Source organism: Canis aureus, chromosome 14 (assembly GCF_053574225.1).
Source record: "Canis aureus isolate CA01 chromosome 14, VMU_Caureus_v.1.0, whole genome shotgun sequence".
In the NCBI taxonomy this organism is placed as follows: Eukaryota; Metazoa; Chordata; class Mammalia; order Carnivora; family Canidae; genus Canis; species Canis aureus.
In genome coordinates, this window is record NC_135624.1 from 39,177,038 (window position 1) to 39,195,838 (window position 18,801).

Sequence of the window (18,801 nt, forward strand, 5' to 3'; positions counted from 1 at the left end):
GGATTGATGAGGGAAAGGGATGGGATTGATGGGGGGATGGGATTGATGAGGGAGGGGGATGGGATTGATGAGGGAGGGCGATGGGATTGATGGGGGATGGGATTGATGAGGGGGGAACGGGATTGATGGGGGGACAGAATTGGTGGGGGGACGGGATGGATGAGGGACGGGGACGGGATTGATGAGAGAGGGGGCAAGGCTGGGCGGTGTCTGGGCTCTGGCTGGGCACTGGGTCAGTGGCTTGGACACCCCCAGGGACGACTAGGGACAGGCAGGTAGAGAGCTTGGCACATGTTCCTCCTCCTGGATGTTCTCGCAAGGACCCCCTGAAGCTAGGCTTGTTCTCCGGAGTGCTGGTTGGTGGAACGAGGCCCAGGAGTAGCCAACCGGGTAGCATCACCAGGGGGACCCATCCCTCCCATTGGCAGGGGCAGTGGGAAATCTGCCTCTGTGACTCCGTGGAGTCCCGATGATGCTTAGGAAGGCTTCCCCCTCCTCACCGGAGACGTGGGCCGCAAAACCAGGGTGGAACCCTGACGTCTAGGGTCAGCAGCCTGGGGTTGCCCCGTGCCTTGCTCCCTGGCCGCTCTGCGAGGCTTGCCAGGTCCAGGCGGGGATGATAGGTGCCGAGGCTGTCCCTGCACCAGACGCTGCTCTAGCTGCTTTAAGGGTCTTTCTGCACATGGGCCGCTGCACGTGGGCTGCAGTTAGGGAGGGCCAGAGAGCTGCCCAAGGTCACACAGCTTGTTGGTGGCAGAGCCAAGCTTTGAGCCTGGAGCCTGGTGCCTGGTGCCTGTGTCTCTGCTCTGCTCCCCTGAGCCCAGGCACACGTGGCTTTGTGCATCGGGCCCTCCCAGCACGTGGTCTTTCTCACCCCAGCCACGACAGCCGTCTCTCTGTAACAGAAACTTGGTACCAACTGTTGAGTCTCCCCAGCCTTGCCTCCCCCTTATCTCTCCAGCCTCATCGACTATGAAGCCCCCCTTTCTTGTTATCTAGAACTCAGGGCTTATCACTGGTCCTAGGAGACACCAGGCCCATCCCCTGCCTTATAAAGGCAATATCCTCTCTAGCCTCAGCTTGGCAACTCCTATACATCCTGCAAAGCCCTGAGCACCAATACCTCCTCTTCAAGCCTCCCCCGCCCCTCACCTGCCTCAGCAGAGTTAGTCATGGTCCCCAGAGCACAGTCTCTGAATCAGACTGCAGCTTGCACCCCTTAGCAGCTGTGCGGCCGCGGGAACCTAGCTTACCTGTACAGGGGGGAAGGGTGATAGTATGATACCTCTCACCTGGGGCTGCTGTGGGGAGTCAGTGGTTGCAAGGTGTCTGGAATAGCGAGTGCTCAGTAAGGACTGGTGACAGCACTGAGGACCAACGATCATTGTTCGTCTGCGGGTCCCGGAGCCCCAAGGCCCTCCACCCCGACCATGAGCATCATGGGGACAGTGACGCCCCCACTTCTGGTGACCTGGGGGGGTGAGCCTAGGTCTGCAGGCTCTAGCACCCCGAGGGCCTAGGAGCCGGCCGCAGATGGGGCTGGGCCAAGTGAGGAACCCTGGAACCTGCTCGGCAGACGCCTGGCCTTTCTCATGCGGTGCGGAAGGCCCAAGGGAGGTTCGAACGGTTTCGCGGGGGCAGAGCTGCTTAGGGGGACCCTCGGCTTCTCAGCTGGAAGGCAAGATGAGCCTTTGGGAGCCCCATGGGATTTGCCTTCCACACCTGCAGCTCAGCTCGCTCATGTGTACAAACACCCCATTACGTCTGATTACAAACCAGTAGAGCAATTAGGTTAGCCCCTCTCTGCGTTCCAGGGCCCGGAGCCAGCTGTGTTGGGGGCCAGGGATGGAATAGCAAACAGCTTCCTGCAGACGCAGCGTGGGCTCGGCCGGCTCTCAGGGGCTCTGGAACCGTCCTGTGGGGCCGAGGGACCTGGGCTCTAGACTGGCCCGGAGGGAGGGGCTGCTGTGCACCTGTTGGAGCGGGGCGGGGGGGGGGGCGGTGCGGTGGGGTGGGGCTGGTACCTGAGGGGCGAGTGCCTTCTCCTGTCTCTCCGCAGCCTGGGGTGCTGTCCCTGCTCAGGGCTCCCGCCCCGGAGGGCACTGCTGACGGCCGGGGCGGCCAGTCCTCTGATGTGGGGGCCGTCCTGTTCCCCTGAGTGTAGGACCGTTAGCAGCATTCCTGGCCTCCACCCACTGGATGGCAACGGCCCTCTCCTCCTCCAGCTGTGACAACCAGAAATGCGCCGCCCCCTCCCTGCCCATTGCCTAGTGTCCCCTGGGGCCGAGTCACCCTGGTTAGAGCTGCAGCCTGGACCCCGACAAGCCATTTATCTGGACCGTGGCATTCAGCTGGACCGCTGCCTTCCTGCCTTCCGGGCGGTTGCTTGTTGCCTGGCTTTGTTTGCTCTGTGGCCTCATCCGCTCGGGCCCTCCCTCCACCTGCCTCAGTCCTCCTGGCTCTTTCATCCCAGCCTGCAGCCCACAGCAGCCTTTTAAGCCCCAATACTTAGTCACCCCTGTCCCCGTTACCCCCGGGGGTGCCCGAGTCCGAGAGACCCCACATATTGCTTCCCTGACCCTCCACGCTGAGCGCAGCCCCAGTCCGCTGGACTTGAAAGGACCGCTTCAGCTGTGCACTTGGCCAGGAGAGGGAGGAGAGGCCGTGGCTGTTTGTTCTGGGAGTCAGAGCGAGTGTGCGGCTCTTCAGAGCGCGGCTGGAGGTGTCCTCTGGAAGCCGTCCTGCCCCGCCCAACCGATTGATCCGCGTCCTGCTCCCCACGCGCACCCCATCCTTCGCTTATTGCCGAGCACTTGAACGACCATATCTCGCCAGTTCCGGGACACCTTTCCACGTTTCAAATCCCCTGAAGGGGGGACACATCTTGCAGGCACGGGGGTCCCACAACTGCTCCCATCTGGGTGGCACTCAGGGTGCGGCTGCCCTGCCCTGTGCATTTGTGAGCTCGAATGTGATCATGGCTCTTGGGGGGCAGGGTTGATTGCAGATACGCACACACTTCTTCCTTCTTCCCTGCTCTGTCTCCTTGCATTTGGCTACCTCTCCCACCATGAGGTGGGGTGTGTTCTTAGGGTGACCAACCCTTGAGGTCCGCCTGGGACTGGGGCTCCTGGGGGCCTGGACCTTCACTCCTAGAACAGGGAAAATCCCAGGCAAGCTGAGGAACGCCCATCATTCTATTCGCTCCCCATCCTTTGGATTGGGGTTGGCTTTGTGACTTGGTTTGGCCAATGGAACATGGCCAGTTGTGTACTGATAAACTGGGACCCCCCCAAAAAAACACCCCACCCCCTGATTTGTAGCATTGGGCAATTTCCTTGCTGTAAATACTCCCACCCGGCTGATTTTAAGCTGCCGATATACCTCACTGAGTGTGGGGTTAGGAAAAGATGCACACAGTCTCCTTGGCTCACACTCAGGAAGGACCCACATGTGCTCTGGATCTTGGCCGCCAGAAGCTCCATGAGCATCGGCTCTCTCCTCGTGGCTGTCACGTGGGCCATCCTGAGCTCGCCCGCTGGAAGATGGGGCCACGTGTGTGCATGTGGGGGGCAACTGTCTCAGTCAAAACCACCCACAGCAGCCTGCTCCCAATCACATGAGAGAGCTCAGTCAGGACCAGCCGAGCTGCCCATTCAACTGGTCCCTGACCTCAGTGAGCCCTGCTGGGACCAGCGGAACCATGTGCTGACCTGGAGATTCGGGGACTCATTGCTCAATTCTATTGCTTTAAGTAATTGTATTGCCTTGATTGTATTGTTTTAAGCAAGTCTTCATTTGATGGGGGGATAAATGTTATGCGGCAATAACTAGCGCACACACGGCTGTCCAGGTTGTTTTCCCTTTAGTTGAGCCATGGGTGCTGTTGATACATTATATGTGCTGAGTCTGTCATTTATATTTTTTTAATTTTTTTTTGTTTTAAAGATTTTATTTATTTATTTATTTATTTATTTATTTATTTATTTATTTATTTATTCATGACAGACACGGGGGGCGGGGCAGAGACACAGGCAGAGGGAGAAGCAGGCTCCACGCAGGGAGCCTGACATGGGACTCGATCCTGGGTCTCCAGGATCATACCCCGGGTTGAAGGCGGCGCCAAACTTCTGGGCCATCGGGGCTGCCCAAGTCTGTCATTTAAAGGACTCAAGAGGTTTATACCATGATTCTTCATGGAACGGGAGCCATCACACAGAGGAAATGACATTGTGGCAGGTTCCCCTTCATGTCAGCAAAGCCAATGCTCATCTTCGATGAGAGGACCACAGTTCCATATTTTCTTACAAAGCAGCAACCAGGTACTTTATGTGCCTGGAGGGAGGAAAGTGCTCTGTTTTGTAGTATGATGTATGCTAAAGGACTGCCTGGTGCAGGCCAAGCAGTGCAGCTGAAGGCGGGAGAAATTGCCAATGCCCCAGGAGAGATAGAAGTCACCACCAGCCCGAGAGGCCGGCCTGACCGGTGCAGGTGCCAAGCAGGGCTGTCACCAGGCACTGTGGCAGCGCTTGATGGGCAATGTTTTCTCTCAGTGTCACACACAATCATGGTGTTCTGGAATCAACAGTCCCCCCAGTCTGACAAAATAGAGCATCCTTTACGTACACATCCTCCCCTGTAGACCAGCTGCCTGTGCAGGCCAGGACCTGGCTGTAGGGCTGGGCGGACGCAGAGCATCCCAGCAGCTGGAGTGAGTGGCCACAGCCTTCATGCTCATTCCCTGCACTGCTGGGGACCCGGGGCAAGCTGCTCCATGTCTCTGTTCCCCCGTTTCCCACTCAGCTCTCCCTCGGAGCAAGCCTGAGCCGCAGCAGAGCGGACACCAGAGTCACCCCTTGTGTAGATGCGGAAACCGAGAGCTTGGAGAACTTGTGTGACCAGTAGGGCCGGCTTCAGTGTCGGGGGAGGCGGGACCTGAGCAGCTGCGCAGGGCTCCCCACGTGGAAGGGCCCCGCACTGGGTTAATGCTCTGCTGGTGCCTTGCTGAAATTCTTAATTTGTGAGTAAGGCCCCAGTGTTTTTATTTTGCCCTGGGCCTGGCCCCAGCAACCAGACGTTCCCAGAGGCTTATAGCAGGACCAAGGTTAGATCCAGGCTCTGGCCCGGACGTGCTGCCTGCTCTGTGAACATGTTGCTCCTAGGACGGGCTGCAGGGCTGTGCCTGACTCAGGGGCCGGCGCAGCAGCACTCCCTGCCCAGGCCTGGAAGAATGTGCCCTCTTGTTTGCAAGGCCACTTCCCTCTGACCTGCGGCCTCCTTCTTAGCAGAATCCAATGCGTCCAGTGTGACAGTGCTTTGTAAACACTTCAGCCTCAGGTCGATGTTTGTGCCGTAATAACACTGCTGTCTCTATCACCCAGAGCCATGGTCACGGACCCAGAGAAGGGGGTGCGCTTGACCACAGGTCCTGCTGGTGGCTTCTTGTTTTCTTCTTGCTCCCTGGACAGGAGCCCGTGGCTGCTGACTTGCCTAGGACCCCTGGGGCCCCAGCCAGATGCCAACTCGTCTGAGGAGCAGAGGCAAGGGGGTGACCTTGAGTCATGCTGGAAGGTGAATGGCGCTAACAGACGCTTATTTCTAAAATAGAACTGACTATCTAGACAACTGGTTATTAACTTGGGGAAAGGCAGTGCTATTTCAGGCCCAACATCAGAAAAGCATTTTCCTTTGAGAGCTTTTCCTGAACTTTTCACACCTGCTTGGCTGTAAGAGGCAGGGGCCGAGAGGGCAGCTCCACTCTCAGGTCCCGGGAGAGCAACAGCCAGATGAGCCATAAGCCACGATGGATGACATGAGCCCAACACGACACAATAACCAGAGGAGCCATAAAGCATAGCTGGTGACAAAGTGTCCTGTCGGAAGAGACTCTGGGGCCCTGTCACATGGATACAGCATCCCACACCAGCAGGAAAGGGCTGTGACCGGCTGTCTGTGTCCTGCCACTCCACCGTGGACACAGATTCTTCAGATAGCTGGGATCAGGGCTCAGTCTATGGTTCTAGTCAGGGCTTTTATAGCTTATGACAAAGATCAGGGCTCAGAGCATGACCAGGATCAAGGCTCAGCATGTGACCAGAGCCCGGGTTCAGTATTTGTCTAGGGTCAAGGCTTAGCCCATGACCAGGGTCAAGGATTGGTAGCTAAGCAAGGTCAGGGCTCATTATGCCTTTCTGGTGAGTGGGGGGAACAGGGTCAGCATCAATCTCTGAGGCTGGAAACCAGAGTGTCCCTCCTCCCGGCATCCTTCTGGCCACTGTGCTGAGTCAGCTCCCGAAGTTCTGTGAAACTCTCAGCTCCCTACACCCCAGGCCGCTCTGGGGGGAGATGGTCCTGTGAGGTTTCCTGAGCGGGAACTGAGTGAACAAGTGTGTGTGCACAGCAGCTTACTCCCCAGCTAACCCCTCCCCTCCCACTCCTCAACTAATGGTCTCTGGATGGAGCCCGGCAGGTGGGAGGATGGCTTCACTTTAAGTAAGATCCAGAGCGTTGATTATCTCCCAGGCTCAGGGAAGCACTTGGGCTTTCACCTTCTGCATCGTGGCCTTGGCTGTAGGATCTAAACCCACCTCGGGCGGCATTGAGGTGCTTCGTGGAAGGAAAGCGGGGAGCAGCAGATGCGGCTGCCTTAGCGAGTTCCTCTACGAGATTGTGTTTGCATAGCCTGCTCCCCACCTTCTTCGGGTGTTTGCTGTGAAGCACACATTATGCCTCTTTATTAAAACTGTTAATCAAAAGGAAGTGCACAAGCAAGAAGGAGCTGGAGAGAAGACAAGTGAGTGGAGATGGAGCTGTTCCGGTATGGGTCAGAATGTTCCCTTCGGAGTAAACCAAGCAGAGCTAAAAGGACTTCCCTTTATATGCAGTGACTTTCTGCCTCAGTTTCCCCATGGTACTCAGTGTGAGAAAGGCCTAGGGCCAGATGTTTCTGAACAATGGTAACAGTGAACATGGTTAAAGAAACTACCGTAACTCAGGCACTACTTTAAGGCATTATGTATAGACCCAGTGAACTCCCCAATGCCCTCTGAGGCAGGGAGCCTTACTGTCCTCATTTTACAAGTGAGGACATTACAGCCCAGAGAGGCAAAACGGGTTGTCCAGGGTCAGACAGCAAGCATAGGCAAAGTTGTGTGTTGAACCCAGACATCCCGGTTCACACCGCCTGCCAGTCCCCACAGTGAGTAGTAGCTCCCTGGTCCTGGGTAAGGTCACAGGCCCTGCCAGAGTCTGTCCTCATCCTAATTCTGTGAGGTCACCACCATGATTTCTCTCTCACAGATGAAGAAGCAGGCCCGAGGCCACACAACGAATAAGTGAAGTCATCAAAAACCTGCTTAGAATGAATCTCACTCTGGTGCAATTTATTCAACATCATGTTCTTTCTAACAGTGAATTCTTGCTCTCATTTCTTGTTACCTGGGGCAAGCCCTCACACATCCACTCAGGTTCTCCTCCTTCCGTCTCACATTTACAGATTCTGTTGTCAAGGATTCCGTCAGGATCTACACCACGAGGAACACAGTGTGTGGAGCCTCAGCACCCAGCGCTCACAGGGCTCAGGCCCATTATTGCAGGAGATGCAACTTAGAAAACTTGATGTGCTGACATTTTTGGTGCTTCCAACAGATCTGCAGGAAGGGCTGTGGGATCCTGGAGGCAGGAGGACCTGACCTGGCCTAAGCTGGGAGGAAGTCTGGGAAGGCTTCCCAGAGGCAGTGACCATTGAATGCTTGAAGATCACTGGACAGTTGCTCAGGAGTGAGGTAGCATCAAATTCCAGGCAAAATGAGGACAAATGCATGACAGTACAAGAACAGATAATCATAAACAGGAATATCATCACCATCATTATCACCATCACCTTCATCATCATCACCACCATCACAATTATGATCATTACCATCATCATCACTACCACTATCACCACTATCACCATCACTATCATCACCATCATTATCACCATCACCATCATCACCATCATCACCATCACCACCATCATCACTATCATCACCACCATTACCATCAACATTATGAGCATCATCATCATCACCATGATAACCATCACCATCACCACCATCACCACCACCATCATCATCATTAGCACCATGACCACCATCATCATCAATATTGACATGATGAACATCATCAATAACAATATTAACATAAACAACATCATCAAAAACATTAAAACAGCAGTAGCAGTAACAACAACCACTTAATGGTTATTATAGTGCCCGCCAGGTGGGCCAAAAGCTGTGCCTGGGTCATCCCATTTTGTCCTCGTCGCAGACCTGTGAGATAGAACCTATCATCATTCCCATGTGCAGATGAAGGAGGGTTTTGGAGTTCAGAGAGGTCTCTGAGTTAACTTGCATAAGGTTACAGTTAGGACAGTGCTGGGATTCAGCTCAAGTAGCCGCAGTGCCTTCATAATTGTCCCATGTGCCCAGGGTCTTCCGGAACCTCCCATCTCTTTGGAGATCAGTCAGTGTGTCACAAATGGAGGAAGGGGAGTGAAGCTGATAGTCATCTTCAAGCCTTCCTTTGTCTATCCAGGGGCTCTACCTGGTTTCAAGTCCTGTCCCTGCGATAGTCTGAGCAGAGCAAGGGGCTCCTCTAGGGAAGGAACACATACTCCAGACACACCCATATTGACCACATGTGAGGGGAAAGGATCGACCAGCCCTGTTCTGAGCACACCCTGCTCCTACCAATGAGAAATCTTTGTTTTTTTTTAATTAAAGATTATTTACTTATTTATCCATGAGAGACACACACACACAGAGAGATAGAGAGAGAGAGAGAGAGGCAGAGACACAGGCAGAGGGAGAAGCAGGCTCCATGCAGGGAGCCCAATGAGGGACTCGATCCCAGGACCCAGGGATCACGCCCTGAGCTGAAGGCAGGTGCTCAACTGCTGAGCCACCCAAGAGTCCCACCAGTGAGCAATCTTGAGCAAAGCACACTTTTCTCTCTGCCTCTCAATTTCCTCAGCACTGAAATGACCTCAATATCTTGTCAGGAGTCGAGAGTTTTCCTGATGGTCCATGAGACAGTGAACTCCGAGGTGCTCTGAAGACTGTAAAGTACTGCCCGGGGGCCGGCTTACCTCTGAAAGGGTGGGAGGTGAGACAGGAGGAGACGAGTCCTCATTGAGCACTTTAGGGGTTGGTCAATTTCATTGATCATTTCAAAGAACTGGCTTTTTGTTTCATTGATTTTTCTCTGTTGTTTTCAGCTTTCAGTTTCATTGACTTCAGCCCTTATTTTTATGATGTCATTCCTTCTGCTTGCTTTCATTTTATTTACTCTTCTTTCCCCAAGTTCTTGGTATGGTAGTTTGACTGCTGATTTGAGACTTCCCCTTTCCTAATGTAAGCATTTAGTGCTATAAAATTCCCTTTTGGGCCTGTGTTAGCTGTGTCCCACAGGATTTTTATATGTTGTATTTTCATTTTTATTTGGTTTAGTGTATTTTAAAAAATTTATTTCCTTGAGACTTCCTCTTTGATGCATGGGTTAGGCAGTTTCCAGGTGTTTGGAGATTTCACCATTGTCTTCTTGCTATTGATTCTTGATTAGATCCCATTGTGCTGGAGAACACACTCTGATTTCAATTATTTTTATTTGATGAGGTTTGTTGTATGGCCCAGAACATGTCTATCTTGTATATAGTCTGTGGGCACTTGAGAAGAATGTGTAGGGTATAATGTCATGATTCGGTGGCATGTTCTATCAATGTTGGTTAGATCCTGTTGGCTGAGAGTGTCGCTAGGTTCTTCTATGTCATTGCTTATTTTTCTGTCTAGTTGTTGTATTGTTGGGACAGCAGTGTTGAGGTCTCCAACTGTAATTGTGGATTTCTATTTTGTCTATTTATCTTTTTATCTCTCTAAGTTTTTTTCCATATATTTTGCAGCTCTGGTGGTTCATATACATTTAGGGTTGCTATACATTCATGGTGGATTGACACTAATATAATCAACTGCCTTTCTTTTGATTAACATTAGCATGCTGCATCTTTTCTCATCTTTTACTTTCAGTCTGCTTAAAATGTCATATTCAAGCGAATCTCTTGCAGAGCTAATATAATTCAGTTATGTTTAGTCTACTCTGTCAATCTTTGTATTTTAATTAGTATATTTAGGCCATTTATATTTAATATAGTTATTGATATGTTAGGGCTTAAAGTGGGCTGTCATTTTATCTCTGGTTTTCTGTTTGTTTCTTTCCTGCTTTTTTTCTGCTCTCTTTCCTTTTTTATGACTCCCTATGGGTTACTTGAACAGTATTTTTTTAGACTTCCATTTTGATCTTCCATTTGATTTGTCTATCTTTTAGAGTATGTCTTCTTTGTATACTCTGTGTATTGTTATATGTACACAATTTATCAGAGTCTGCTGATTCACCATTCATCAGTTCAAGCAAAGTGTAGAAAACCCACTTACATTTTGTCTTTATTTGTTTGTTTATTTGTTTATTTATTTATTTATTTATTGTCCTTATTTATAATACTTTAAAGTATTTTCTGTACAAGGGTAGACCCTTAGACAGTGTTATAATATTTGCTTCACTTTCAATTTGCTTCAGGCACAATTTAGGAAACCTAGAAGGAGAGCAAAATGTATTGCATCCAGTCCATTTTTACTCTCTCTGTTGTTCTTCCTTCCTTCCCGATGTGCCATAATTTCTTCTCATGTTGTTCCCTTTCTATCTGGTGAATTACCACTAGCTATTTCTAAGAGTAGGTCCACTCACAAGACAAATTCTCTTACTTTTTTGCACCTGAGATTCTCTTGATTTCTCTTTCATTCCTGAAGGATACTTTTGCTGGATATATAATTCTAGGTTGACAGTTCTTTCATTTCAGTACTTGATAAATGTTTTGTCACTTCTTTCCAGCCTCCATGATTTCTGATGAGAAATTCACCATCATTCTAATTGCTTTCCTTCCGTGGGAGATGTGTTGTTATTTTCTGGCTGCTTTCAAGATTTTATTTTATTTTTTAACTTAAAAAATTTGCTTAGTTTTCTGAAGGTTGACTTTGATGTGTCTTTGTGTGTATTTCCTATTTGGGTCTCCCTGACCTTGAATTTGTATGTTTAGGTCTTGTCTAATTTTGGAGTTTTTGGTTATTATTTCTTTAAGTACATTATCCAGCTATTCCCTCTCTCCCATCTTCTGGGATTCTGATGACAGAAATCTCCTGTTATCATCTTACAAGTGCCTGGGGCTCTGTTAACATTTTTCAGTATGTTTTCTCTTTGTGTTCAGATTCAGTGATTTCTATTGTTCTATCTTTAAGTTCACGGACTCTTTCCTCTGTCTCCTCCACTCTACTGTTGAGCTCATCTACTGAGTTTTTAAACACTTCAGTTCTTGTATTTTTCAGTTCTAAAATTTCAGCTTGCTTTCTATATAACTTCTATTTCTTTGTTGACACTTATTTTTTCATTTGTTACTAGTTGTTTATCGGAGTATTTATTGATGGCTGGCTTAAGGCGCATGTCAGATAATTAGAACATCTCTGTCATCTTGATGTTGGCATCTACTGATTCCTCTTATCATCACTTTGAGATCTTCCTGGTTTTTTGGTATGATGAGTGTTTTTTAGTTGAAACTGGGACATTTTGGGTATTACGTTATAGACTCTGGGTCTTATTTAAACCTGTTTTAGGGAGGCCTGGGTGGCTCAGCAGTTGGGCATCTGCCTTTGGCTCAGGGCGTGATCCTAGGGTTTGGGATCGAGCCCACATCGGGCTCCCCACGGGGAGCCTGCTTCTCCCTGTGCCTACATCTCTGCCTCTCTTTGTGCCTCTCATGAATAAATAAATAAAATATTTAAAACAAAACCCATGTTTTAGGTGACTTCTGATACTGCTATGGTATGGGATGAGGGTACCACCTCCTTGTTGTCAGTGAAGGGTAGACATCAGGTTCCCTTCTTGGTCTCTGTTGGCATCTGATGGGGGACTTTCACTGGGTGACAATTCAGGCTTCTCATGTGATCCTTGTTGAGACCATCTGGGGGTCTTGTGGATGAGAATTCTGGCTGCCAGCTTGGCCTTCTCTGACACGTCCCCGACAGGAGAGGGAAGGGGAGAAGAGAGATGTGACAAGGACATTTGGGGTGGGAGACCAATAACAGAAGAGCAAGAAGAAAGTGGAAGAAACAGCAAATAGTGAACTGAGAAAGTAGAGCCCCATTTCTGGATTCTGAGGGAGATTTCTAGAGAGAAGGTGAAGTCAAGGCACAGAGCATGGAGAGGAGACTGGTTGAGACAGAGACAGTCTACCCCTATTCCCGGGCAGGGGCAGGACAGCAACATGCACTCCTGGGAATGAGGGTAAGCCAGGGACTTTGCTCCCATCCGGGAAGAAAAGAAGGTATTCTTTTCACACAGAGGCCCTATAGGCCTGGCTGGTGAGCTCAGGTCCTAAGATAACCCAGAGTCCTCCAAGATGGTGAGGGTCTTCCTGCTTTATCACCCCTTCCCCACCCACTCATCAGTTTGTTCATTTCAGACCTTAGGTGGTCTCAACAGGTCGGGGTAGCAGTAGCAGGCTGTGTTATATCAGTGGACGTGTCCAAGAGGTGAGGGTTATAAAGTCTGGTGGTTGCAGGAGTGGCCTCCTGTTTCTCCACTACTCTAGGTACCAGTTCATTGTCACCATCATCCTTGTCATCGTCTTTATCATCATCACCATTATCACCATCATCATCACTGTCATCACCATCATTACCATTGCCATCATCACCATCATCATCACCATTACCACCCTCATCACCATCACCATCATCCTCATCACCATCACCATTATCACCACCACCATCACCATCACCATCATCATCACTATCACCACCAAGATAATCATTGCTATCATCACCATTGCTGTTAGCATCACAGCAACAGTATAACAACCATGGTAACAACAAATGTTACATTTGTTGCACTTACATGATTGTATTTCCTTTTAACCACAACACCATGAGGGAGGAGATTTTTGTCTTAATTTTTTCAAATGAGAAAACCTCAAGCTCGGAGGGGTTCAGTAAGTTTCTTGACCTCATTCAGCTAACTAGTGGTAGAGCCAGGATTTACACTCTTAGTCTATCCATTGCCAAAGACTTGGCCCGATAGAAGCTGGTAGTTGAGGCCTTGAGTGGGCTGGAGAGTGCTGGCTTTATATCTTTTGTGTGCTGCCCATAGTGGGGCCTCACTCACCTTTGGCCCTGGATCTTTTCCTGGCCTCTGCCCTACATACACATGCACTGGAGGAGAGAGACAAGAACCAGGTGTTCAAAGTAGGGCTGGCCTGAGCTCATCTTCAGGTGCCCTTGCCCACCTGCTGTCCTGTATTCCTGCCCCCACTGCTGCCCCAACCACACAAATGTTCCCTCACTCTTCATACAGCCAAAGTGCAAGGAGCTAGTTTCCCTCCCTCAGCAACTTCTCTTTCCTTCCCTATTTTACCCTGTTAAATCCTCCCCATCTTTAGCACATAGTGAGCACCGAAGCCCTCCCCTCCAGACTTGCAGAATGAAGTTGCTCCAAGGGGTGGTGGTACTGTCTGACTAGAGGGGTGAGTCTGTAGCTCCTTGCCCACATTGCAGGGAGATAAGCCCCTTTCTTCCAGGAATGTGTGTGAGGTCTCAGAGAGCTGTCTGGCCTCTGCTTGGGCCATGACACTTTCCCGTTGTTCCAGGGTTGGGATTACTACCTGCATGTTCTGGGTCCCATGTGACGATGGGAATGGGCACATGCCTGGCAGCCCCACCCGGACCAGATGGAAAAAGAACACGCATGTCTCACGAGGTGGACAGACTTGGGCTTAAGCCCTGGCCCCATGGTTTACAAGAATGGAGTGAGTGCCCATGTTATGGGCCAAGGTAGGGACCCAGTGACTGGCACACGTAAAGTGCTCCATGCAAAAGCTGGCATGTAGTGAGTGCCTACTAGCTGCACGTCACCCCTCCTCTGGTCCCTGCTGCATCTTTGCAAGTGCGCAGGGTTGTGTGAGGCTGTCCTGGCCCCGGGGCCCCTTGCACAGGGCAGGAGGGAGCTCCTCCGGTCCCACTTGTAATGTCGAGAGCCACCCCCTCCCATCTCTGGTCACACCTGCAAGTGCCGGAATCCAGAATGCCCTGGAGAGGCCGGGCAGAGGGGCCTATGAATATTTCATGGTGAGATTCTCGAGGAGAGCCGCTTCACAGGCAGCCCCGCACTGAATCCTTCCATCTCAGTGACTTATGTCTTCACCCTCTCTCTCCCCTCCTGTCAACAGCGGACGTTCCAAGGAGCCCTTCACTGCAAAGTAGTTCACAGCGGCAGAAACAGAAAGTAACAGCCGCTGACGTTTGTCCCACACGTCCCCGCACAGAATCCTTCCTCAGCCATTAACTCAATCGAGCCTCCCTCGAAGACAGAGATGCTGGGATGATGATGACACGGGCCTTAGAGACGGGGAGTGGAGGCGTCCACAGTGCCTCCGCCCCAGCCCCTTCTCTGCATGCCAGGAGCCCCGCTGAGCCTGCCAGGGGCCCTGACCCAGAGTCCCACACGGACCCGCTGCCAGGCCCCTGCCCCGTGGGAGGGAGATGGTGCTCCCTCTCTCCCTGTTTCCTCCCTTCACATGTGGGGTGGCAGGCTCCCCTGTGAGGTGCTCGCGGGGTGAGACACGTGCATGGGCACCGTTCATGGCACCCCAACCACTTTCTGGGCGGTACGCTGTTGGCTCATGGGACTGCCCGCCCCGCTGCACGGTGAAGGGCCATTGCTCCGTTTCTAGGGGTGAAAGCTGGCGCTTGGGAGGTGTGAGTGTCTGCGGCATCTTGGAGGTGAGCTCCAGAGCCTGGCATGTGAGCTGTGCCAGGACGGCACTTATCAGCTCTGTCTGCCCTGCCGGTGCCAGGCCCAGTGTCTGAGCAGGAAACGGAGCTTGGGCGGGTGCTTGGGCAGAGGGGAGCTGGCAGGAGAGGTGCCTGCGGTCAGCCAGGAGACCTTAGGGCAGATGAGCTACAAATGGCTTTCGTTGGCTGTGCCTGCACCTGGACCCAATGCCCAGGATGGAGTGGCCCTGTCATCTGTCCCCTGGACCTTCTGCTCCTGTTCATATCTCCTGAGCTCATGATGCATCCTTTGGCAGCTTTATGCACAGAGCTATCAAACCTGTCCCTGCTCCTGTGCCCTAAGCTCTGCAGCTCGGGATGGAGGATAGGGGTCCCTGTGGGGCTGCCTTGCCTTGGGTGGGGAGAGGCTGGCCTTAGCCTAGTTTGGGGACCGTGGGTTCCATGTAAGGTGTGTGGCTAAGTCAGCGGCAGTGCAGAGTCCTCAGGGTGGCGATGCCCCCACAAACCCACAGGTTGACATCAAACCTGCCCGGACCCTGGTCTGCGTCTCACCTGTCGCCATTTCCTCCGCAGAATAGCGACAGTCTCTGCGCTGAGTCCACGGTGGGTGGGACGGGGGAGCGGGGGAGACGAGCTGGTGGGCTGCGTTCCCAAAGCCAGTAGCCTGCAGCCTGCAAGGGAACAACCACATTTTGAGAACATTTGTTCCTTCGTGGCTACGAGCACCCTCTCCGGCGGCTCTGGTACCTGCTGTGTGATCATGGGTGCCCCTGTGTGCGTGTGCGTGCACGCATCGGTGTGTGGATATGCGTGGGCATGCGTTATCAGCTTTCCCTCTGACGGTGAACTGGGCGCAGCCCCTACTTGGATTGCTGTTCTTTGTACACATGCCTTTGACTGTCACAAAATAAGGGAGCCCCAAATCTCTCAGATGAGTAACCTCCAAGCAAGAAACGGACCAAGACAGGACCAAGTTGATTCCCCAAGAAGGACCTAGAAACAGATATGGGGACCTGCCTCGGGTTCAACATTCGTCAGCCAGGAGGGTGATACCTCTCCCACCGATGATGAGCTGCAGGGCTGATGGGAGGCGGGGGGCGGGTGTGGTGGAGGGGACCAGGGCTCCACCCGCTGAGGGGCAGGGGAAGGCTCCGGGGAGGCAGTGTGGCCCAGCGCCGCTGACTGCACAGGGCTCGCAGCCTCAGGGGATGTGTCACAACAAAATAACTGGGGGATCCCTGGGTGGCTCTGCGGTTTGGCACCTGCCTTTGGCCGAGGGCATGATCCTGGGGTCCCGGGATCGAGTCCCACATGGGGCTTCCTGCATGGAGCCTGCTTCTCCCTCTGCCTGTGTCTCTGCCTCTTTCTCTGTCTCTCATGAATAAATGAATAAAATCTTAAAAAAAAACCCAAAAAACCTGATGTCCAGCACATGGAGGTGATACCAGGAGGCCGCCAGCAGGTGCTCTGAGGATCGTTGGCCATGGTACGGTCCACGCTGGAAATGCACTCGACGTGCATGGGCAGGAGGGTGCTGAGCGGAGGTGGTGTGGGCTCTGGGCGGCGCGGGTTTGAGCTTCTGGACGCGGAGAGATGCCTGCGGTGGGCACTGCGGCTCGGAAGGGCCGGCCACGGGCAGCGCGTCCCAGATGGGGCCACTTGGTAAAATTTTTTCTCTCTCTCTCTCTCTCCAGCTCTCCCGCTTTGAATCAGAATAATACAAAACACGGAATTTAAAAACTATTTACTATTTAAAAGACGTTTTAACAGCTCCGGGGGGTGCGAGTGCCGGCAGTTTGCTCTCAACATCGTCATTCCTTTAGGACCCGTCTTACTTTTTTATTTTATGTTGTTTGCAGTCAATGCTTATTACCTTAATAACCGTAAAAGTGTTATTTTTATATTTTAAGTGATTCTTTTGCACTCAAGGATGGATACAGGGGCTTTGTTTCCAGAACGCCCCCTTGACTCACCATCCAAGAGGCAAAATTATGCCAAGGACTTACCCACTTACGTCCCATCAGGCGAGGTGCCGAGGAGGTGGGTGTTCTGGAGGTACAGGCTCGCGCCTGGGCGGCAGCTCAGGAAGGCGGGGGTGCATCTGCATTTCAGAGGAAAGAAAAGTGGGGCTGGGAGAGGTTAGAGGCCCCCCAAAGCCACACGGCTGGGGTCTCCCACAGGAAGGAGGGCTCACATGCCGCGCGTGCCCCGGGCTGTTGCTTTCCGGGGGCAGGGGGGCCCAATGCTGCTCAGTGAACATCACCAGCTGGAGGCTCCTGATCAGCCCGAGAAACGTTGGGGAAGGCAGGGGTCACAGCTGCGAGCGAGCGAGGGGGTCAAGGAGAAGAAGGGATGAACCGCCAAGTCTGGGGGTCCAGGTGGGAGGGGGATGGAGGTGGAGACCTGGCTCCGGGCAGTGTGGGCGAGAGGGGACCAGTCCAGGGTCCTGGATGGGAGTCTCCACTTCCCGGGTCTGCAGTTTCTCTGGCGGGAAAATGGGGCCCCAGCGCTGCAGACCCCTCCTGGGGCTGCCCGACCGATGCCCACGTACCTGATGGTCACGGCCGCTCTGCCAAGTGGATTAGCGGGTATTGACCACTAGTCTGCAGGCGCTCTACGAAGGACACAGCACAGTGACACCCGTTGTCCACATGCTGCGATGGCCCAGAGAGGCTGAGACGCTATCCCAAAGCCACACATCTCTCCAGAAGCTGCTCTGTGCCGAATGCTGCACCCTGACCCCCACCATTGGGAAACTCTGACTTCCGGTGAGATGACATCTGGGGAGGGGGTTGGGGTCAGAGCAGGTCCCAGGGTGGGTAGATAAGCACCCTCGCCCTTGTAGGAAGAGGAAGATGCGTGAGACCCAGCCCAACCCCGCCAACGACACGAGGCTGTGGCAAGGAGTCTGCAAACCGGGACCCCAGCACGCCGACCCCTCGGTCCTGGGCCTCCAGCTTCCAGAGCTGCAGGAGGTGAAGCCCCCGGCCTCAGTCGCCTGGTCCTCGGCAGTCCAGCACCCTGGCTCCAGCCCTGCGCCGTCCGGCCCTGGCGATGCGCCCTCCCAGATACCTCCGAGTCCCCGCCTGGGCTGGCCAGAAGAGGACATGAGCCCCGCGCTCCTGAGCACGTGTCTTAACCTCTCTGGTTTGCAGATGCTTAGCTGCGAACGAGGAGCCGAGCTGCTGTGCTTTCCCTGGTCCTCTGAGCACCGAGTTGGGGGGATCCCGGGAGCACATCGCGTGGGGGTCCCAGGACTGTCATGGCCAACAGGCAGCATACGACAGGCAGCGGGGACTCTGTGTCTCAGGTTCTGGAAGCTTCTACCTCCGGAATCACCATGTCTGCAGAGCTGCGCTCCCCCTGCGGGCTCCTGGGGGGCGGATCCGACCTGTTGCTCCAGCTCCTGGGGCGCGGGGTCCCTTTTGCTTGCTGGCTTATGGCGCCTCCCCGGGCCCGTGGTGTGTGTGTGTCCCTCTCAGTCTCTTGCAAGGACACCGGTACTTTCTATGCTTTGCCTTATTGCTGTAACTTCACTGTGGAATTTTTTTTTTAATAAAATTTTTATTGTAGAATAATGGTAGATTCATAGAAAAAGTTCAAAGACGATCCAGAGTTCGCACATACCCCACACCTTGTCCCTGCTCTTCTTAGCCTGCGCTGGTCACAAGGAACGACTCCACATGGACACGTGACCATGGACTAGGGTCTTGTCCTTTTTCCTAATTTTCTTGGGTTTTACGTGACATATTGTTTTCTGCTCCGTGGTGAGGTTTCCCTGGATTGTGGCGGTTTCTCAGACTTCCCTTGTTTTCGCCGGCTTCAACGGCTTTGAGGAAGTCAGGGATCTCGTGGTGGAATTTGTCTGGCGTGTTTCTCGTGCGCGGACAGGGGTCGTGTGTTTCTGGGAGGAAGGGCGCGCAGGCAA

At 52.6% G+C, this 18,801-nt stretch overlaps 1 long non-coding RNA gene across 1 annotated transcript; it reads left to right on the forward strand.

The window, feature by feature from the left end:
• The first annotated feature begins 5,170 nt into the window (after positions 1-5,170).
• Positions 5,171-18,409, forward strand: LOC144283402 (uncharacterized). The gene is made up of 3 exons (XR_013351966.1): positions 5,171-5,571; positions 14,309-17,641; positions 17,719-18,409. It is a non-coding gene; the product is annotated as an uncharacterized LOC144283402 (long non-coding RNA).
• Positions 18,410-18,801: the final 392 nt, after the last annotated feature.